The sequence below is a fragment of the Syngnathus leptorhynchus genome, chromosome 8 (assembly GCF_054491065.1).
Source record: "Syngnathus leptorhynchus isolate UIUO chromosome 8, UIUO_Slep, whole genome shotgun sequence".
Taxonomy (NCBI): domain Eukaryota; kingdom Metazoa; phylum Chordata; class Actinopteri; order Syngnathiformes; family Syngnathidae; genus Syngnathus; species Syngnathus leptorhynchus.
The window spans coordinates 5921776-5938723 of NC_141202.1; the positions used below are offsets into that span (position 1 = coordinate 5921776).

The following is a 16948-nucleotide window of genomic DNA, read 5'->3' on the forward strand; positions in this document are numbered from 1 at the left end:
ATTAATTGGCAAAGACGGCACTCATAAATTTGTAAATGTGCCTCTGATATCAGTGCTACACCAGACATGAAACTCAACGTATGTCAATGACAGTATGATACAAATAAAATGTACTTATCTAAGTGGTTGGTGCCCGCCTGTTTTCATATAGAGGCACATGCTATCAGATGCAAATTAACAATTGACAGCTAATGTTCTTCCTTACACAGATACGGATCATCCAAGGAAATCTTTAATTAATGAACATCAGGCTGCGCTCACTTTGTCACTTCATTTTGTCACTTTTAATGAATCTAGTCTAACAGTTTATTTTGTCAGCTGACAGCTCCTGATCTCAACCGCAGCGTTCCATTATAAATACCAGATAACACAAGTGACTCTCATATAATAAGAATTTATTAGAGTTAAAAGTCGAAGTGTATATTTTGCCACACTATAAAATGTTTCATTACTTATAATCAAATGATCAAATTTTCACTATATCTGGAGATTTAAGAAGTATCAACGTTTAAAGTAATTGAGTTCATAGCTCATGAATGCGGCATTGTATTAATGTGTAAAATAAATAAATAAATAAATCAAACATTCAACCCACCACTCATGTCATTATTTCTTGTTTTGTCTCCACTGCCCTTCACCTTATCCCCCATGTTGCTGCTTTGTGTCACTGAATTGCAAACTGTTATCGTTGACCATTTAGTTCATTGTAAACCCACAAAAGTGGAAGAGATTTGTTCGGTCTGTACAGGCACAAGAGTGCTGTCATATGTCAATTAGCATGCATTTAAATAATTTCTCAAGTAATTAGAGTTGAATGAAGTGACAGCCACCCAATTAATTTGCACTAATGGCTCAGTGGGAACTGTCAGTCAGTCAGTCAGTCCTAATGTCGATTTTACCCTCATATTGCTGCTTTTTTCCATGGTGTTTTGGTCATGCACTCTTTAATACTGAATCAGAACACATATCAATTAAGAAAAACAAGAGGAAGTCATGATGAGTTTTGGGAATTGCTGCAAAAAACATGATGGGAAAGATACAACTGTTTGCGCATTGTTTTTCCTGCACATAGGAGTTGACAGGTTTGCCCTTTCCTCACTGGCCTTTCTTGAGAACTTCCATCTGCTAGTTGTTTTCTGCATTTCCTCCAGTCTTGTTTTCGTTCTTATCCATCATCCTATCCCCCTCCCCCCCACTGGCCACAGTAAGACACAAGATGAACTCTTCACCGGAGTTGTTGTTTTTTTTTTTTTTTATTGCCAGCGTTACTGTGAAGTGTGAACAACACTCATGTATTTATTGCTTGGGTACCTGATGCAGTTTGAGGCCATGCATAGACAACACAGACACAAATATAGTTTCCCACTTGGCTGAATTACCATGTGTAACCCATGTGTTTTGGTGTTCAGCAACTTGTCTTTAAGCTCCTTGAGCTTGTGTAATATCTTCATCTCAAACTACATCGAGACGAGGTCGATATGCAACTGTATGTCCATCAAAAGCCAAATTTCACAACAGATAATTGACAGGAGTCTACTAGTCTCAAACAAAATGGAAGTTCACCAGTGTTCTTGAACAAATGTGCTTTATGGGTAATTTGAAGAGTTTACCATTCAACACTCAACACTGTAAAGAAAACTGCTCCAGCCGCTTTATGTGTTTTTATTCATGGACATTAATAGGAATCATTGTGTAAAAGTTACAGCAAGTGGCAGTCATGAAGGGCAAATGGTCAAGACAGGACCATTGTTATCCATGTATAGCTTCAGTCTCGGTCTGTGTTGATACATATGCTCCAACTTCTTGTTCTTTGTATTTATGACTTGTTTCTCTTATCCATTCCCTACCGTTATCTCTCGTCTTTCCTTCTGCAGCTGATTACATGAATAATTTACTGCATGCAAATCTTAAGCAGCCTCTTGAGCCTTTGTATTATTCTTTTTTCTCTGTCTTAATGCTTTGTGCTTTAAGGTGAGGTTGAGAGAATTTTTCTTAACCTCGTCACCTTGGCCTTCCATTCTTATTGTACTTGAGGTGGACGTATCTCACTGTTTTTCACTCTAATTAGAAATCCCTGACATCTATGTGTTTCTTTGTACTAGCTGAATTGTATGGTTTTTTTTTTTATGATGATGGGCTTTAAAATCACATGTCTGCAGTCAATGATGGATTGATGAAATTTTGAGTTGTGCATTGGTTTCAAATGCTGACTATGAAGACATTTTGGTCTAAATGCAGATGGGCTTGGTATAGGTGACTGATTTTCACTTAATACTTTAAATGCTTTAAGAAGAGACACTTTATGGCAATTTACTGTTCTTTCTTGGCTCTCTCAATCATACCTCTAGTTTAAACTCTACACATGCACACCTTTTTCAATCTAAAAGTAATTTTTCTATGAAAGGAAAAAAACTTGGGCTCCAAATGGAAAATCTGCCAGGATAAAAAATACAGGGGGGGGGGGGTGAAAGAATGAATGGGACGCAATAGCCAATTCATTTTCAGCTGTTTGAGTCCAAAATTTGTATTAATCTTGCTTCAAAGGTTTGCAGGAATGTCAAAGCACTTTTTTTAATTGTGATAAGGAATATGCTTTCACGCTTAAATTCGTCTCTCCTGTTCGCCTTAATAGAGCCCATAAATATTGAGAAAGCCTTGCTTTTTATTGGAAATTAAAATGGAAATTGCTCACATTTTTCATTGTCATTCATTTGTACAATGACAGGTGTAAGCCATTCCGAATCCCTTCTGAATTAAAAATAAGATTCAAGCTTGAATGAGTCACATTGTTCTTGACATGGAACATTCTTGTGGCATCCCAAAAACAATGTTTTGAGGTAGACAATTATGCTGTCGTACAAAAAAAAATGCAAGGTAGTACATGGATCTTAGTAAATACAGAGCAAAGAAACCTGACAGTATTCTGTTTATTTCTGTTTTAGAAAGACCTAACTTGCCTTGGAATAATTTTGTCATTTCAATTATGAAAGAGATGAGCATAAGTTTTGCATTGTTGTTCATACAATCTCCTACCGTCACATACTGGATTTCTGGGTCTTGCCTGACACCATGTAGTCTCACCGCTATTATAGCAGAGGTACTGCTTTTTGTACACAAGTATCTATATCAATTTCTGACGAATTATGAGTTTTGCTAATCCATAACCGTATGCCTTTATTTTGGATGTGAGACTTTAGGTTTTTAGGTGCAGGATAGCGTCATTACCCAGGTGTTTACCTCCAACCGCAGAACGTTTTTGACAATGACGACTGTCATCTGCAAACACTGCCCGAGGAAGCAAAAGACAGAAAAGGAGGACAACAGGGCTATAGACTGAGCGAGGTGAAAATCTAGATGTTGGTAGATACCGCCCACATGTTTTTTGGTTTCTGTGTCACAGACCGAAACCTTCGCCTGTGTGAGACAGTGGGGTCATTGGGTTCTTCCACTCCTTAAAGGAATGGACGTACTGACGTAGAGGAGTAGGGAGGGGGGAGACATACACACTGTTGACAGGAATTTATGAGCTGAAGAGTGTCAGACTGCAAACACAACAACTTCTCCCTGCCTCTGCCTGTCTCTTCATACAGAGCCAGGCAGATACAGTCCTGACACAAAGAATGAACTGCTGCTGCTGCTGGTGGTGGGGCTTGATGGGGGGTGTTGTCAACAGAATGAGGCAATAAAACAAGTCCAAATCCAAACAGCTGAACAATCCTAATAGAGTATTTTAATCGCTGTTGAATTCTAACAAAACAATACAACAAAATGATTTTAGATGTATAGTAGTAATCAAATTACTCAGGCCCACTGAGCAATTCAGGTTCAGTGCTTTGGCCAAGAACACTTAATAGCACATAATCAGTGCATGACCCAAGATAAAACTTTTTTGTAAATTTAATGTGTAAAACAAATTAATTCATTTGTGAACCAAGTTTCCGGTGTACATAAAATATTTTCATCCTTAAATGTATGCAGTGCTACTTTGTTTTCCATCAGGTGTGCTTGAGTGTGCCAGCCGTTAAACAAACTGAGGAAATGTGCAATAAATGAGTTTAGACTTAAAGAGAGGTAACGCTTGACCTCAACCACTGACACTAGAGCTATAACTGACACTCAACTGCACCTGATACAGAAACACTAAAACACAGCAAATAACAACTAGGTCAGACTATAACATGATAGCAAAAGTAGAACGACAGTGCTCTGTATGATGTATTTAGATAGAAATAACAGTCTGAGTGGGGATAAAAGGAATCCAAACTATCACAGATATTGTTTGAAGACACCTTTTCAATAGCTAAAAATACTTGTACCTGGGTCGAGCATAATTCAGTCTGTTTTCAAGAAACTGTCACAATCTCCTCCAAACATTCGCTTTCCCTTGATGAAAGACAATAATTGTTGGCGGACAAAACAGGCCTGACGAGTGCATCATTTGTGCGTGTGCCTCAAAATAAACCCAAAGTAGCAAAGTTCACACTTTATTGAATACGGTAAAAGAAAACTTTTTTCAAGTTTGCAATTATTGGGACGTTTAAATGGTCCATAAACCATTTTCAACCGATTGTGCTTATAGATACACAGTATGGCAAAATCCCTGTATATCAGTTATTCCCAACCAGTGCCACTTTAATGTGCCGTGAGAGGTCATCAGGTGTGTCTCAGGAAATTATCCAATGTCACATATTGGGATCAAAAAAGGTTTTACTAAAGGTTGGAAAATACTGGTGTAAAGTAGTGTTAGCAGTTGCCTGACTTAGGTTAAGATAGCGTTTTAGTGACAGTATGAATGTGACAGTGAATGGCTTTACATCTCTGCATGTGCCCTGTGAGCGGCGACCAGTTTAGGTTGGCCAGGGTATTGTGAAGATGGCTAAAGAAAGCTATTTTAAACTGGAAAAGGAAAGTGTTTCTGGAGGTTGGTGGATTGACACGGCTCCATCAAGATGCCACACTCTGTTTTCAAAAGTGTGATTACGAGGCTTTGAAAAGTGTTTTGGACAATGTATGTTGTCGATAAAGTGTGTTTAGTGCAATATAATGGAACAAAATAATGACATTTCCATTAATTTCAGTGGAGAGCAATGACTATTGAGGTGTGAACGTCACGGAACGACTTAAACTCACTGTACCAAAGGGCTCAGCTTGCGAATATCACAATACCAAATCCATAAAAACAGGTAAGCTGTAACCGCTTGTTTGGTGTTTTCATCTAGTTCAGCGGTCGTTCCCGCACTTAGAGAGGAGCCTATTTTTTTCATAATTTTGGAACCACATTTTATCTTGCCTAATTTCAATTTGGCAGAATTATTATTAAAAAACTTATCTGTGGTGTCTTGATTTTACAATCGTTTCGTCAGTTTATAGGGTCTTTAAATAAACATGCAAGGTTTTTCATTCCAACTGTGAACTATTGTTTTGTGTGGCTTCATAAAGGCAAAAGACATTTAGCAGGCTGATGCAATATAGTGATATTTGAGCCTCATTCATGCACAATAAAACACTTCTGCCCGACCACCTATGGCGCTGTATTCATGTGTAGAAAATCAATGAGTATTTTTGAGTACTGTACATGGAAGGGGTTTTGTGGGTGTGTGTGTGTGCCCGCTGATGTTTTTGTAAAATTGAGGCTTCCTCTGTTGTTCACTCCTACAGCGCAGCCTGAAGGCAATTTTCATCACTACCTCTGTGTTGTTGCAGACCAGTTCCTTCCACAGAATGTTACATTGGCTCTGAGTCTTATATGGAAATCATTCACGTCAGACTGATCACATAATCAGCCATCATTTTTGCTAAAAGGTTTCATAGTAAATTGAGAATGTCATTGCCATGTTGAGATTTTGACTCATTTATTATCTCTTGTGGGATAGCTAAGAAGTTAATTTTTGGTCGGGTTCTATTGTGAATGCATCAAATTCCTGCAAAAACCTGACATTGTTAATAATGAGTAATTAACCAAACCATGAGCATACATTGGACCAGTATTTACTTTTAAGATAATCTCTTACTCTTCAAAGTCAAACATGCAGCTCAGAAGAAGGTTGCAATGGAAACCAAAATGATTTATACTATTCTTAATACTAAACACTGGACAACAGTACCTTCATATTCATGCCTCTTGTTGTCCTTGTGGTAGAAATGTTGTCATTCACCAATAAAAGCATAATGCAGTTTTATACATGCAAAATTTGCAAGACAATTGCAGTGCTCCATATTGCCTGTGATGGTAATCAGAAAAGCACAATGCTATGAGAAAAACAGAGCGTCAGTCGAATATCATGTGAGATTGTCCTGAATATTATCTGATAGAGATGTTGGAAATTGACACAGTACTATATGGAAACTGAATGCCACACTGCATGGCCATATGGGTAGCAATAGGATGCAGACATATGAAACAGCAGGAACAAATTATTGTTAAATTATAGCCACTGCACCGCTTGCATGTGAGAGCATAAGCAAATAGGACAAGCATATGGTGTGGAATAAGTGAAGAGTGTGCGTTATATATATATAGTTAAATTGCTTATGAGGGCATGTATGTGTGTGTATCCCTTGTCAGGGAATGTCATATATATTTTCTTCCTCTCAGTCTCATTGTGTCATGTTATCTCCCCCCAATCAAGCCTCCATTACGATTTCACATTTCATTTTTATGTCTCTGCTGCCTCAGCCTATTTTGTTTAATATTTGTTTTTCCTCTATCTCTCCTCTCCTCTTTTATATCCAGTTGATTTTCCTCGACTCATATATTAGTCTATTTTAGATTTTTAAATGACATATTTTGATTTCGTAACATATACAGGTTCTTCAATGAATACACCGTTTTTATCACTGCTTGTCATAGTGTATGCCAGAAATAAAATGTTTATACAGATGTATAGATACTGTATGTATGTAGATATAGGTATATAGATGTGTAGATAGTATATGACATGACATATATCATCCATCCATATAACCAGATAACCCTAGCTTTAAACCCTACTTTGAAACCCTAACCCTAGTATGAAACCCTAACCTGAGTTTTAAACTCTAACCCTAGCTTTAATCCCTACTTTGAAACCCTAACCCTAGTATGACGCAATCATTTCTACATCCAATATTTCCCCCCTCGTTTTCCGTTTTTCCTTTTGATGAACCCTGAATAAGAAGGCAGAGTCACACATGCTAAAAGCGTACGTACTATAATTTCAGAAATCACAATACGTTATTACTCTTGGCGTGTTTTCAGAGCATTAAGCAGCCCGATAATAGCCTTGCTTTGTGGTCATTTCAGTAGGTTTGTTTTTAGTTCAGATGGTATCTTACTTTATTTTCCTCTACTTTTCAGCACATAAACTCTGCTGCAACACCACTGATCAGAATCTTGTAAATGGGGCTTGTAGTTCCAGCTGTTGGCTAGAGAAAGACATGTACACAGCTCTACTTTCATAATCCCCCAAAAAACAAATTCTGTACATTTTCACCACATGGTTGTTAGAATACATGTCTAATCCCATCAAATATTTGAATATGCTTCTCGCTCAGCCACTTGTAATATGCGCAGAATGCTTAATAAAGTACTCGTCTACCATTTTTTATGAGGTATTAATTTAATCAAAGTAATAGTGTAAAAGCTTTTTATTTGTAATGAGTCAATTCGGGTGCTGTCATGAAACAGGATTTATTTGGACTATTCTCACATGTGCATACGGCTTACTCATCTCCCCGCACCTATCTTTTCTGACATCACATTTCGCTCACTCATTTTTCTCTCACATCTCTGTCGAGGCCTTTTGCTTTTACAATAAATAGTTCAGAGGCACAACTCCAAAGTAAAGGCCATGTTGACCCACACAAACGCACACACAAGTATGCGCACACAACACACGTTGACACACAACGGCAGGCACACATGGGGAGCTCCGGTGTGTGTTGCGGCTCCAGAGACAGCAGGGGGTTCTGAGAGCAAAAGTAATGAGCTCATCAGTTGAGCCTAGAGGTGATGCATGGAGCACACATACACACACATTTTCTTGCTATTCCATATGCAAACACACATGCAATTACTACAATGGTCATTATGATTCCCTCTCTCTGTAGCAGACCTCAGAGTTACTCACAGTAAGGACTCCTGAAGATATTGCTTCCCTGTTTCAATTTTTGCATTTCTGCTCAAATGCAAAGGAGTATCACCAGTGTGTTGGTGTCAACGTGTGTGTGTGTGTGTGTGTGTGTGTGTGTGTGTGTGTGTGTGTGTGTGTGTGTGTGTGTGTGTGTGTGTGTGTGCGTGTGTGTGTGCTGATGTTTGACTAAATGCACCCTCATAAACAATGATGAGCTGTATGCAGTGCTGGAGTGTTTTTAATTAGAATTTTTGTTTATTTATTCATCCGGGTTTTCTGTAGTCTGACCATGGTGATGCTTCAATTCCTTCATAGAGTATATATCTTTTTATCCTCCATTTAAACGTCAACTTGAATAAACTTTGTGAGTGCTTTAAATAAAACCATTCCAGTTACAGAGGTTATGAATGCACAGGCTGAGTAATTGGCTTGCTCTTAATGTGCTAACTCAAACTCGGATGATTTAAATGCTCTAATGCATTATATCAAATACGTATAAGCTGAAATAGTCACAAATATTACATGGTTCTTATTCATGGTAGCTAGGGAATTACAGCACTTTGGTGATAGAAAGTAGTTTATTTTTTGAAGTGGGAAAATAATTTGTCAATTGTTTGTAAAACCTAAAACCTTAATCACTCGCTGTCTTTTTTTAAATTACTGAGCATTCCTTGTCTCTGTGCAGTTTGTCAACATGCACTTCATACAGTTATGAGTCAAAATATAATTTAAACCGAAATAAAACTATTACGAGCTCTATAAGGAGAACCAATACTTCTGCTCAGCCATCTACGTGGATACAAGTGATCATCTCCAAGTGTCATAGCACTGAAAACTGTAATGCTGGACAAATGTACTCAGAAGTCTCCACAGTGTTTTCTGATAAGACTGCTAACTTCACTTCTTTTCTCTGATTTACAGTGCGTAATCTTTTTCTTTCACCACCATCGTCCTATTACAAAAGCATAACTGTTCCTTTGAGAATAACTGACAACTTTATCTTTAAATTATGAGGTGCAGTAAGACTAAGTTTCTTCTTTCTTATTCTTGCTACTAAGTTTTCTTCAGCTTCAATCTAACCTTCAATTGCCAGGTGGGTTTATTGTAATGATAGGCTGCCATATGTTTTCACGTCTACGGCTTATTAGATGGAATATTACTTCTGAAGCAATAAATGGGAGGCAGTGCTTGTGTGTACTTTATTCTTTGTCTTTATTTTTTTTCATTACACTCAGGACATATTAACAAGCTTATTTTTTTATCCTCACAGGCGCGAGTTTAATTGCATTTGGAGAAACATCACCATCAGCTATGGAGGGGAATATGTAATGAGGGCTTTTTTGATTAAAACTAAAGTTTCTGTTTTGACTTGAGTTTTTTTATTTTTTTTATTAGTTAATATCTGGTTTCTGACTGGAGGTTGCAATGCATTTTTCAATAACCTCATATTCATATAGAAGGTTAAGCTCTCCAAATCCGGGATGGTGAATATTTAGCAAGCAAAATGTCATGCAGAAATATGGCATTAACCGTTTGATATTGAAGCAGTCATTATGCAAGTTATCAACATTGAACAATTCTCTCATATTGGAACCTCTGGATAGCCGAACATGTGACTGAATATGTGTTTATTGCATTTTAACTACTACTTATGTTGACACAGTACACAATTTCTTTGAGTAGCCATCAAATCAGACGATATACATAAAAAAAATAGCCCAATTCTAATTAAATCGGGACATAGTGTAAAAAGTAATTAAAATACATTACAATGGTTTGCAAATCCTTTTGAACCTTTACGTATTTAATTAAGACATGATATTTTATGGTCAAACTGAAGAACAAGTTTTCTGACAGTCTCTAATTTTGCATTTGATCCCTGCAAAACATTCCAAACACCCTGGGACAGGGGCAACAAAAGACTGAGAATGTCGAGGAACCCGTTTGGAACATTCTACAGGTGAACAGGTTCATTGGAAACAGGTGCATGTTTTGATTCTGAATGTAAAAGCAGCATCCCCCAAAGGCTCAGTTGTTCACGAGTAAGGATGATGCGAGGTTCACATGCATCATTATCATGATTGGTTAAGCCATCATTATTTTTAGCAATAATAGCGCAACATGAAAGACTAATTCACTTAAAGGATGATACATAGATAGGCAATGCTCCTAACCAAAACCTCTGCTCTATAATCACACTAGTGGGTTTGTTGTCATGGCTTTAGTCATATCTCCCTGAAAGAAATAGGTTCAAGAACTGCATGAAACCATCTGTACCAGACAGAATGAAACCTGTGAACCGGAAATCTGTGATCAGAAAGTTATTTACTGAGATTCCCTGCATGTGTGATCCCTTTGGACATCTGCTCTCTATCTGTAGATGAGAGTATAAAACATTGTTTGATGTCCTGATAAATGTCCTCCATAGATTATTTTCTTTTATTCAGGACTATATTTATTATTCAACAGGAAATTGAGGACCTCTAATATATTGTTTATACAGTATATTAGGAGTCCTATACACTCTATATCCTGTTGAATATCAAATATAAGAAACAAAAACTACTATGACACCTTTTTCTTTCCACAAATACTAAGGCGAACATAGTCTGCAATTCACGATTCAAACTCTAAATACCTCATTTGATCCCATTCTTGTTATGCTAATTTAATCTCACGTCGGGAGCAAGTCAGATTGATTTAAATTGCAATCCTTGTGAATAAAGCACCTTGGTTTTGTACAGATAGTGTCAGACATATTGGGTAGTTCAGCTGTGTGCATTTGTATGAGTGTTAATTTACCATGTATCTGTATGTTTAGCCTGCATGTCATACAGAATTTAGAATGTTTTTGTGCATAGACTAAACTACAAATCAGCTTTTTGGTGTGATTTTCTCACCACAGAGAGATGCTTCTATGGTACTTTAAACCTAAATGTACTTTCAAGTGTACTTGAATATGAAATGGAATTACCCTTACACTGAAATCATATTATTTTAAATTGGTTGCTTGTACCTCATTGATATTGGGTGTCTGAATAAATATATCAGCTCTCTCTTTTTAATCAAGCATGTGTGAACTGATTGTTTTTTTCTTTATGCAAACTGTATGGGGCTGTATGTAGATTGGAGTGAGAAAAAGTTTTCACTTTTTGTGATTGCATTTTTTTTCCCCCAATGTGCAAACCTAAACCATCATCACAAATACAGCAGTAGCTTCACAGTCTTGTGACTAATGTTGTAGACAGATTACTGCAATGTTAATGTTTATCCGGAACATTGCAGCCGTAGCATTCCGGCTGCTCCCAAAACACCATAAACGATTCCTTTCTTACTCCCGCAATGTGAACCCGCTCCAAAACCACACATAATTGTGTGATCTGGCACCCTCACCAACAGTCATTGACAGAACCACATGATGTCCATGTGGTGAGAAGAAAGATTAAGGTGTGGATAATGTCACGCAATATCCTTAAAGCAACCATTTGTGGAGCATGTAAATACCTAAACAGCTGGTCCTTTGCATTTTTAATGGTATCATTAAATTAGGGGCATTGCATGAAGAGGTAATGCCTTGTCTGTAAATTTAGAAATACAAGGTTAAAATCACACCTGACTGGATACTCAGATGGGATGAAGCCAATAAACTGTGTATTAAGACTTAAATCTGCAAATGTGTGAATAAATCATTTTGGTATTATGATAACTACTCTGATTAACTGGGCAAATTCTCTCACCACTCTCTTTTAATCCTTCACATGGATTCTACCACCTCTTGTATCAGCCACTTTTGCATTCTAGAACTCAAATTGGGGGCTTGAGGGTCAGGGTAGCTCCCTATTTGGAGTGTGAACTGAATCTTAGGAAACAAAACTGGATCTACACGTCAAATCAAAATAAAATAGTCTTTAATGACAAAAAGCCCAAAAGCCGAGGTGAAGATAAACTCTTAGGAATACAAAAACGATTATAACACATGATGCTATCTGTAATGCAAGTGATCCCATGTTTTCAAGTGACTTAAAACTGCAGTCAGGCCTCTCAACGGCTTTGTTCATCTTGTGTGAAACAGCTTCCCCTGCTGGTTCATTGATAAAGAAATGCTTCATTGTTTGCTCATATTCCTCTGCCTCAACATTAATGCATTTCTGATGTTTTTTTTTGGGAGGGCTTGGTCTTATGTTTTAGTTATAATTGTGCAGGATTAAAGCTCTACTTAATATTGTTGTGTTGTAGGAGTGATAATGAACAGATCAAAATTATACCATCAGCAAGGAATTTTCAGGCACACAATCGTTAAAAAGCATCCCTCCGGGCCAAGTTCAACATGATGATTATTCTATCAACTTTGTAGTTCAGAACAAAACGTCATACTAGCACAGTCAACACAAACCAATTTAATAGGTTAGGTTTCTATGGTCTTAAAACAGAATGATATGGGATCTCTCGAGACATCCAAGAAACACAAATTCTTAATTTCAGGGGATTTGTCCATATAATGTAGTGGAGTAAATATGGCTTGTCTGCCTGTATAAATCTTGTACATACCACAGCTTGCATGCAGACGTATAAAGACAGATTTGTGACATGAAATTCCCCTGTTTTATGTGCACCAACAATTGTGTCTCACCATGACTCATAGTGACCTATGAGGGGATTAAACTCTAAAGAGATATCTCTGCTGTCAACCTGTCTTCGGGCCCTAATATTCTCGTGTGTGTGCGTGCACACACACACAAATGGTAATTACCTTGAAGCGTAATGCGGGTTTCAGAACAGGGCTTTTATTGAGGCTGATTGTCTTTAATAATTATATTTCATCTCATTTTCAAATGATTGAGCCTTGTCGATTTGTTATCGTATCTGGCGATGGAAAACATATGTACATCTCACTCTTAAAGAATAATTCTGGCGTTTTGTGTTAAGCAGACTCATATTTTACACGAATGATCACAGAGCAAATTCTGTTGTAATTTTCTATGACTAACACCCAATAACTCCTTCACATGTGATCATGATGCCACCTACAGGTGCATTTGCAGACACGGTGAAAGAGACTTGCATGGATGTCAAGTGCAATTATCTTGTCTTAAACACACACACGTGCACACACACATACCCACATTTCTTATTCCTTCCTTCAGGCTGCACAGGTAGGATGAACCTTCTGGTGTGTAACTTTGTGTGTTAGCTCTAACAGCACCTCTGGGGTAATGGAGAGGTTATTGTTGTGTGTGTCTGTGTGTGTGTGTGATATATGAGGGAATGTATTCACATGCTTGTGTGCACGTGCGTGTGTGCCCATGCATGCGTTTTCACGCATCTCTTGGGGTAGCCCAGCTGAAGCCAGCTGTATATCACAGCTGTATCCCATGTGTAACTTCAAAGTGGCAACATGCATGGTTCAGGCTATTTATGACCGTTACAGGAAGGACATGTGTGTTTACACCGGCCTTTATATCACAGGGACATGTGCTGAGATACTGCTCACCTTCCTTTGCTCCGTCCCTGCTGTTTTTGCAGCATACCATAATCAATAGGTTTTGAGTATAAGAGATGACCCAGGAGTGAAAAAGTGTACCTACGTGTGCCCTTCACTACCAAATTATGTTGCCAAGTATGAGTCAGTCCTGTTTTTCAATTTTTATCTATTTTGTTTTGTGGATTTCACACACTCCCTTTCTAACTTCCTCTTTCCCTCCACACAGGTGTCTTTCCTGTCTTTATCTGTTTGACGGAGTCAGTAGCACCACAGCAGGATGTGAAATAGTGCTGGAGGCAGGTAAAGCGGCAGATGGGGGAACGGGTGCAAAAGTGCAGCACAGAATTCCACCTGACAAGCAGAGATGGTAGAGAAATATGTGACAATGCAAAACAAAACACCAGGGAGTCAAACTGGCATTTTTGATGGTCCGAGACTAGATTTTCTTCTTCCTGCATTTGTATGTGTACTGCTTTGCACCTCACAACAATTCTCAATGTGTGTCATTCCACGTCTGAGGAAGTTTGCAGGACATGAGTGCTAGCCAATGCATTGTCCTTTGAGGGGATGGAAACAATGTGACTGACTTTGTATGTGTGTGTGTGTGTTTGTACCAGGGTGCCAAGCACAAGCAGCTGGGAAGGCCTCCCTCTCTTCTCCTGTCATCAATAAATGATCATAGGCCATGTGGAGGGAGGGAACCATCAACTAGCAAGACCTGGAAACACAACTACTGATACATACAAGAAAGAGCGAATTTGTGAGAAAAAAAGTAAAGATGAGTCTAGAAATTGATTGACTCGTCAAAGCTACAAGAATTTTTGTTTTTCAATTTCTGATATATGATGACAAATCTAACATCTTTTACATAGTCACAGCATGATGTTTAATGATTTATTTATTTAAATGTATGAAACCAATGGGTTATATTCAAAGGGTTGTGTCTGTCTCCACACACATAGTATGCATGCACACATGTATGGGAATGATGAATAGTTCATTCCTCTGCCTCAAGACTGGTCAATACAAAGACAGCCATCTATCCGCTGGGTAAGAGCGTCATATAATTGAATCCTCTGTGACTACTTAACCTGTCATTGCTGCTGTGCCCCATGTGGGAGGAATAGTTTCACCTTGTATTCACATATGGGTTCCTGTCACAGAGAGTCTGACTTGTAAAATGTCTGCTCCAGCAGTTCACCCAGAGGAGCATCAGAGGCTCACGTCTTACAAAGGATGTTCAGGGCAATTCAATTCTCTGAATACGATCTTTAGAATGATTTAACTTAACATTACAGATTCCACACAAGCTGGCCTCTAGGATAGGTTTTTAATTGAGTGCATTATAAGACGATTGGCATTGGTAAAAAGACACCTTTAAAAATCCTGGGTTAAAACCAACCATTCAGCCAAACAACCCAAAGTTAAATTAACCCAACTTCCCACGTCGCTCCAATTTTTAACTCAGCAGTTTTAATGAATACAAAACCTTTCAGTAAAAGGTAAAAAAAAATCTGTCCACATACTTCATAGATTAAAGCTGTGATTATGTTATCTCCCCATCATATGCATTTCTTAGTGCCTTGTCATCCATCACATTGAACCATGTTTTATTACATTTCTTATTTTTTTTTGTAGCTCTAATTACATCATGCCTTGCAACTCTCTCAAAAACATACTTTACCTAATAATAATAATAATATGGTTCTGGACTCCATCTATTATGAATCCCCCATGAAATCTACTCTCAGATCTGCCTTCCATTTATTTTTTTCTTCCAATGCAGGCCTTCACTGTGACTCAATATCTGAGAGCCTCACCCACTCGTTCCTTACTTTCTACCTGAACAATTGCAATGGACTCTTGTTCAGGATTCCTGGCAGTTCACTTGACAGACTGCAATGTGCAGAACTCAGCTGCCAGGGTTCGCAGTCTGACCAAACTTTGGCAGCAGCAACACAAACACACACACACAAGCATGCACACACATTAAACAGACACCACACTCACACAAACAAACACACACACACACACACACACACACACACACACACACACACACACACACACACACACACACACACACACACACACACACACACACACACGACTCCCTCCCAAACACTGGCTTCCTGTCAAATTCTGGTTGATCTATAAGCTAATGCTTCTTGCCTACAAAGCTCAACAACTCATCAACTGCTATATGATTTGTAGATAACAATCATTCAGGATAGGTCAATTTGCTGGATGCCTCTTCCACTTTCAAGGGATTTTGCAGAATGCTTAATGGTGCACACAGAGTATACCCCCCCCCCCCCCCACACACACACACACACACACACACACACACACACTCACCACAAGACCTCCATTCTTCCAATTTCTTTTTCCATTTTTCTATGTCATGTTAAATGGAATTACAATCAAAGACTTTGTGGCTGCATATTGCATCGTAACATTAGTTACACATAAATGAGTTGAATTTTGATGTGTCTAAAGCACTTAACAGTAAGTCAGACTGTTGGATAGTGAAAGAAATGAGAACAAATGTTAGGAAGTGGGTGTGGGGGCAAAGACGGTGAAAATAAGAACCATGGCAAAGAGAGAAAACAATGCACTGTGGTGCCAAGACTGCATATCGCTGCCTCACCCTACCGCTCTCTTTCTCTTGTCTTGCCATCTTCTTTCCTCTTGGTCTCCCTTGAAGCATCTCACTAAGCACCTTAGCTACCACCATGGGAATTGAGGATGCGTGTGGAATAGCAGAAAAAGGGAAAATGAGAGAATGACATGAAGAGAAAGGAAAAGTAGGTTGAATAATGCAGTAATGTACATTGTAGTGCTTGTCTCGTTTTTGTGTGGATGCTTCTGAAACATCTTTTGACAAATGTACAAGCATGCAATTCCCCACTGCCCAATGTAAAAAAGTAAGAGCGCTAAAAAGGTACTTTGTCAGCAAGTAAAGTCACCTGAAATGTTTATACATTTCCTTAAGTCAAACAAGTACAAGATATTCACCTTTTCAACTTCAGACATTGTTTACTTCGCAGTTCGAGGGAACCGTTTGCGTAATGTCCATTTTTGTTTCAGCATCCCTGTGTTCCAGTGGATAAAAAAAGATCCATAACTTGATGAATTTAGTGAGCAGTAAAATGAGAGCTAACCATGACCTTAACACCTTCCTTTGTGAGCTACAAGGCACTCTCTGAGGTATAGTCTTACCCGACCTTATTAGTGTTTCTCAGGATAAATAAACACATACATACACAAAGTAAATCCTACAGAGACACAACAAGTGCAAGCTGTTATAGTAACAAATAAAAAAAAAAATCAATGTCATATTTTCATTTACTCA

The 16948-nt window shown here is 38.2% G+C and overlaps 2 long non-coding RNA genes across 3 annotated transcripts in view; one reads left to right on the top strand and one right to left on the bottom strand.

Moving 5' to 3' along the window:
* Positions 1 to 14358, top strand: part of LOC147052156 (uncharacterized) — a 75957-nt gene extending 61599 nt beyond the window's left edge. The window contains exons 5-6 of the long non-coding RNA XR_015066951.1: positions 13820 to 13893; positions 14211 to 14358. This is a non-coding gene — a long non-coding RNA (uncharacterized LOC147052156). The remainder of the gene's footprint in view (positions 1 to 13819; positions 13894 to 14210) is intronic.
* LOC147052157 (uncharacterized) overlaps positions 1 to 16948 on the bottom strand; it is a 67757-nt gene that overhangs the window by 20715 nt on the left and 30094 nt on the right. The window lies entirely within an intron of this gene.